A 7,246-nucleotide genomic window follows, 5' to 3' on the forward strand; every position below is an offset into this window, starting at 1 on the left:
ATATCTTTAAATTTAAGTTAATTTTGTTAAAGTAATCCTGATTGTGAAAAAAATAAAAGATAATCCTCATTATCATTAATGATTTTTTTAAAAATATAACTAATGTCATAAAAAAGTTATTTAATTAATATATTTAAATTAATGTCATTATATATTTGTAAGTTGTTTTACTTACTATTTTTTTTTATTAATGTTAGTAATTATATTTTATTGAAAAACAAAACTCCATATTTTTTGAATTTTTTTTTGCCGTATTACGTATAAAGTTTTAAGTTTCCCTTATATTATTATTATTATTATTCTTATTATACAACATAGATTATATATACAGAAAACGAGTATGAAAGTTAAAGCAAAGAAAAGACAGATAATGAGTATGAAAGAATTAAAATAACATTATAAAAGTCCAATCCCACAGTTGTCCATAAACGAATACAGCTGTGTTTCAATTGTTTTTTGAGTAATGCAGCTGTCTTCAATTGTTTTTTTGAGTAATACAGCTGTCTTCAATTAGTAAAATAAAGAGTACAGCTGGGTTTTATACATGGGCATCTCTTTTATTTAATTTTTTTTTGTTAAAATCAAACGAAAGGGCAAAGTAATTTTTTGGGGAAGTAATGAGTAATGATGATTTTGCTGGTCAGTGAGATTGGTATAGCAAAGAGACCAGCCCAAAACCGATCAGTGAGATTGGTAAAGTAAAATTGCACTCTCCCTTCCACTAGACCAAAACCGAAGACTTATTATGCTCATGAGAGGCACGAAAGGGCAAAAGCTACAGAGGGACTGAGCATTTGAAGACCAACAAAGTGTATGAGAAAAAAGTAAGGATTTTTTTTATTATCTTTCATTATTGATTTGTAATTGATTGTATTGATGTTTAAGGAGAATTTTGTGTTTGTCTGTGTTTGTTTGAGTCATTTATCGAGTTTTATTTTAGAAAATGGATTTTGCATGTTTCGATTGAGCAATGGGAATTGAAATAGTTTCCATTAGAGATCTAGGAATGAATAAGATGGAACAATGAACTGAGAAAATTTGTAATAGTTTCTACGTCAACTATTGTTTATTATGCTTTTTCAATAGTATGAAGTTTAACGAATATAGAGTAATGAATAGATGGAATATGTATTTATGTGCATGGTAAGAAACATTTGCATAATCATCAATTTCAGTACAAGACTAACCAAGATAAAGATTTCTTTTTTAGTCAAATTTTATTATTATTATATAGCTTTAAAAATCTTTCTTGGTTTCTGAATTTTAAGGGATGAGTGAGGCTTGTAACTGGACTATCTAGTGGACAAACTCTAAAAACAAATTGTGTTTATCACAGGTTCGTATTCTGTTTTTCCCTTTCGTATGTGTTGTGTGTTCTTAAGAATTTAAGCATGAACAAATAAAAATCTAGGAGTTTTGTTTAATCATGTGGTTTGATTTCAGATATGTGGTCTTTTTAAGTTTTTTTGTTTTTTTTTTCTATTTATGTTATAGGTTACTCCACCTAAAGAAACTAAGCAATAAAAAATACATTTTTATAAATTTGATTAGAGATTTTTGTGTTTTATAGTATCTTTTTGGGGCAATAAATCACAGGACATGTCCAATATAGATTTATGACCACTCTCTTCACAAAGCATATTGCTATGCATATCACCAAACAATTATATTCATAAATATAAGTTTTTGTTCACATACCTTTCTTAATTATTTCCCAATAAATCTTCAAGAAAGAATATCTAAATGCATAGAAAAAAAATGAGATTAATAGCTTGAATATTCAATATTAAAAAGTAAAAAAAAAAAAGAGATAATGTAATGTTGGATTGATATATATATATTTAAATGATATTCAATTTGAATTAATATATATGTTAATGATGGATGCTTATAATTTAGATGCAATTTTTAATAGTGAAATATGGTAGAGAATTCAAACATGTTTTCCAATAGTACCTCCTATCTATATCACGGTTTAAGCATTGAACAAGCTCCTTCTATATTGCAATAGAAAATGATTATTTTAATAAACCATTATAATCATACCTGAGTAAAAGACATGATAAAATCTCATTATTTTGCATACATGTAAACTTAAGAAACGTAAGCAAAACAAAGTTAAGAATCAAGAGTGAATGACCTTTTTTTGCTGGAAAGAGTGAATGAGTTAAGAAAGGGAATGACATTTTCTTTTGCCTGAAAGAGTGAATGAGTGAAGAAAATTAATAGGATTTATTTAGTATATATATCCATTTTTTCAATATGTTTTAGAACGTATCTTTTAACAAATTCATATTTGAATTTCAAAATATTTGTTTGTCATTTTTTAGTTAAATCTTGTTATTTCCAAGATTTGTGGTTATAGTTTCTTAGATATGATTTAAAAAATTAAAATTAAAATTAATTTTTTTTATAATTCTATAATTAATTTTGGTTATTTCATAGATGTGTGCTAATACGTTTATATTTTCTAATAAATTTATTGTTATTTCCTAAATTTCTGCATATAATTATCTTTAGTACTTTTTTATTTTTAAAAGACACATGACATATATTTTTCACTAATATATTTTAGGTATTATATTATATTTTTTAAAAGATTTATCGATACATATAAGAATTATAGTTTTGATGAGTTGTCAAACCACTCCACACATTAGATATAACTTCTATCCCACTTTACAAGCTTTTCACCATCTCATCATTTACTGATATACAGATTGAATCTTATGATTCTTATCATCTCACGAATTGCTCCAAGATCTATTCAAACATCTACAAAATTTCACTCGGCTACTACAATTGCAAAAGAACAAGAACCTGGACACTTTGTATAGAGGTATCTTCACGTTATCCTTTGATTTCCTGCTATTTTTTCAGTGAAATATTGAATGCTTATTTCTTTGTTTCAAGGATTTAGTGACTGGAGAAAGAAGGGATTTATGGATAAAGAAAGGTGTGAGGGGAGCCTTGGACAATTAGGGTCAGAGATCTTACAACCATAAATTTATTGCAATTCAGTTCAAGTTGTTCATTGATTGGTTTTCTACTATGTATAGCATGTATATTGATTGATGTCCTTCTCTATGTTGCTCTACTATCCACACTCGTTCCATTCTATTTATGAGTTTGGCTCATTTTTTTATTTACTGTTTGGAAATGCTTATAGCAGCCATAAACATTCATAATGTAATATGTGTATATATATATCCTTGATTTGAATGACGTTTTTAAAATTTAGAACCATATTTGGACAAAATGATAACTTGCACTAAGGTAAGATATCATAAATGTATGGCTCTATGTTTAGATATCTAATATGATATGTTAGGATTTGTTGCAGAACTTTATATATATATATATATATATAGATAGATAGATAGTCATTGGTCATTTTAGTGTTGTAGTACATAATTATGAGTTTCATGCTATGCTTCTTTGAAAAGTTGTATAATTCTATGATCAATAATGAAACTGTCAATTGCCAACATGTGATAAGAAACTTGAACTATAAACCAATTTGGCATGAGCTTCTAAAATTGTAAATAAGTAGTGGAAACCAAGTTCTTTCCACTTCCTCTTCTTAGCTCTAATTACACATTTCTTCTCTTAGTAGTAGAATGTTATCACTACAAGAATTGACCACATTAGCGGTGGGGTCCTCCGCTGCTAGTAAGTGTGACATCCGCCGCTAATTTGTTTGTCACTATTAATGATTATGAGCGGCGGACTGACATACCCGCTGCTGATATAATATTATTAGCGAGGGATATTAGCGACGGAGCCTGCTGCTAATATCTTTGTCAGATGTATTATTATTAGCTGCGGGGTTCGCCGCTAATATTGTTTTTATAATATATTTTAAAATTTATTTGAAATAAATTAATATTTATTAAATTTAATTATTTTTAAAAATAATTCATAATAAAATTTAACAAAATAAGCATTTAATTAATTTAAACATAACTAACATTAAAATTAATGTTAATAGTTTTAATATTTATCAACCTAGCTAATATTGCTATTGTCGTTAAAAATAAATACAGTATTAATTTAGTCCAAATACATAAACTACTAAATAAAATCATTAAGATTAATGTTGAAATTGTTCTCATCTTCAACATTTTGGTGTGGCTGTGAGGGCGACGGCTGTGGGTGTGGCTGTGGCGGTGAGGGTGACGGTTGTGGCGGTGAGGGTGACGGTTGTGGCTGTGGCGGTGAATGAATATAAGGTGGCTGTGATGATCTTCCGAACGTGAGGTCCCCAAACTGATCTCGAGGCTGTGGCTGCAACCCACCCCCAAACTCACCATATCTCACATATGGTTGCTACGACGAACCTCCAACCTCCCCATACCTAACATTAGGTAGCGGAGGATGCATCGATCCTCCTTGAAAATTGGTAAAGCTAAAATATAGTGGAGGTGACTGGGAAGAGCGTCCAAAAATGTATTGGTTTTGATACTGAGGAGGTTGTTGCGACGACACATGTGGCGGATACGGTGGATGAGGTTGGTACTGCTTCTGTGGCGGATATTGTGAAGGAGGCTGGTACTGCAGCTGTGGCGGTGTATGAAGGTCAGGATTGCCAGTGTTACTCTGAGAAGACGAAGCACCTTCGGATTGTGGTCGCAAATACCTCTGCAGAAAACTGTCAAACCGTGGGTCATACAGGTTACTGGGTTGCTCAGGTACCACCTTCTGAATCGTCTCACGCATTGCCTTCATTATCAGAGCCATAGTAGTCATATCTTCATTAGGCGTAGCAGCAGTATTTGCTTGGGACTGACTTTGATCTGTAGAGCTAGAGGTTGTCTTTCTTGCCTTCCCTTTCGCTCTATAACCCACTCCTCTTTGGTAGTCAGATCTCTCCCCGAGTACTTTACTTAGTATCTCGTATTGATCGACCGGGGACGAATCAACGCCAGATACATTAAGAGATGCCTCACTCTGTTGTTGACTCTGCCTCTCAAGCTGTGACCTCTGAACCTCTGCCGCCATTTTTTTCTGTATAAAGATAACATTATAAACAAAAATTAGAAACATTAGAAATAAGAAAACAATACTATTCACATACATAATCTTGTTGAGCTGCCTCATTGACAAAAGATTTTGTCGACTTTTTCATATGAGCATCCCTCCAAGTATCAACAACAAACGCATCTGGGTTCTCCTATACAAATGTAAACAAAATGTTTCAGAATGTATTATTTTATAAAATTGAATTAACATCTTCACTTACATATTGGTGACGCTTAGCTGCCAACGACTGTGTGCCTTGTGTTGTTACATACTTCATTTGTTTTCTGTTTGCTTGATTTTTAGCGAAACAAGTCAAAAATCTTTCGCTCAAAAACAATTTACAAATATTCTGCCAAGCTTCCTTAGTGCAATGGTCAGGTGGCTTAGAGAAGACATTCTCCAAATCTTCTGGTCCAACATAATGACTTTTGAAGTGTTTATGTCTATTGTTCTTTCTCTCGCGATATCTTTCGCCCATCTCCTTATTGACAGTTGCCAGAACTGACTCACGTTGTAGATGACCGTCTATATTATAGTAATACTGCATTAAGAAAAAAAATTAGATGACTTTGTAAATAATGAAAATAAATAATGAGAAGTACAAGATTTGTAATTTTTTTACCCTCATACGATCAAGCACTTGATCCTTTAACTGTTGAGGTACATCAGCAAAATCCAAGTAATGTCCCGGACACAAAATGGTAACTAGAGTGCCCAACATGCGAATAAAAGCTTGATCCTCCTGCCCAATATGCGAATAAAAGCTTGATCACCATTTTCCAAAGACCCAAGCTTGTGCAAGTCATATATCTAAATACATAAAATGGTATTAGATTCACAAAATATATCATTAATAAAATGAATGTTCAAAGTTCAAAGCTACCTTCTTATGAAACTACGAACGAAATTTTTTCCTATGCAAACGATCATGATCACCATCTGGGTATTTTGTCTAATCTCTTGTAGGTGTTCGCTGTTAATTAGAATAGTGTTACAATTCTTGATAACAAAAAACTGATAATAACCACACATGTTCTAATTTATAGGGGAATAAACTTACTCTAAATAAGGCTCAATTTCAGAAGAATTCTCAAGTATGAACCACTCAGCTATTTCACGAGTGTTATGATTGAGAGGCTTCAAAGTTCCCTTTGTGAGTGGACGACATTGAGATTGGAAAACTGTAAGGTTTCGTAGGATATAAGTTGCATCTTCATTTCGATCAAGACGGTTAAATCTTGTTTCAATGTCTTTGAAATACATTGAACAAAAGGTCAAAGCCTCACCTGCAACATAGCCTTCGGCGATCGACCCTTCAGGGCGAGCTTTATTTTCCACATAATTTTTTAATTTTTTCATGTACCCTTCAAAAGGATACATCCACCTCATAAATACCGGGCCACCCAATATAGCTTCTTCTTGCAAATGTAATACCAAATGAATCGTTATGTCAAAAAAAGTTGGAGGAAAAATCAACTCCATCTTGCACAATATCTGAATAAGATCATTTTGTGCTTCCTCCATATCTTTAACATTTAAAGTTCTCAAACATATTTGCCTGAAGAAATTGCACAATTCTGTAATAGTGGTCGATATAGATTTTGGAAGAAACTTGCGAACACTGAGAGAAAGTAATCGTTGCATTATCACATGACAATCGTGTGACTTCAACCCAAGAATATTTGTATCATTCTCGGACACTTTCTTCTTCAAATTTGAACAAAAGCCATCTGGAAATCTAACTCCTTTTATAAACTGACAAAATTGTTGCCTCTGCGCCGGAGTTAACACATAAGGAGCTTGCAGCTTCATCAGCTTCCCATTCTCATCTTCATAAATCCACAATGATTCTCTCACACCCATCTTTTTCAAATCATGCCTGGCATTAGTGGTGTCCTTAGATTTATCATTGTCTACGATGGTGCCAAGGAGACTATCACACACATTCTTCTCAACATGCATGACATCTATATTGTGTTTTGATTTGTTTGTACACCAATACTCAAGCTCGTAAAAAATACTTTTTTTCCTCCAATTACCTTCATATACTCCTATTTTACGTTTTACACCCCTAAACTAGACATGTTTTCTTGGAACTTGTGCTGCAAGAGCATTAACTTGTTCTAGTATATCCTCACAAGTAAACCGTCTCGGAGGACGTCTTATCTCAACTTTTCCATCGAACTCGGTGTCTCCTCTCATTTGATGAGTACTTGGCAAGAAT

At 32.2% G+C, this 7,246-nt stretch overlaps 1 long non-coding RNA gene across 1 annotated transcript; it reads left to right on the forward strand.

The window, feature by feature from the left end:
* The first annotated feature begins 501 nt into the window (after positions 1-501).
* Positions 502-3,236, forward strand: LOC133799280 (uncharacterized). The gene is made up of 4 exons (XR_009876402.1): positions 502-824; positions 1,269-1,336; positions 2,720-2,839; positions 2,914-3,236. It is a non-coding gene; the product is annotated as an uncharacterized LOC133799280 (long non-coding RNA).
* The last annotated feature ends 4,010 nt before the right edge of the window (positions 3,237-7,246 follow it).

The sequence above is a fragment of the Humulus lupulus genome, chromosome 9 (assembly GCF_963169125.1).
Source record: "Humulus lupulus chromosome 9, drHumLupu1.1, whole genome shotgun sequence".
Taxonomy (NCBI): domain Eukaryota; kingdom Viridiplantae; phylum Streptophyta; class Magnoliopsida; order Rosales; family Cannabaceae; genus Humulus; species Humulus lupulus.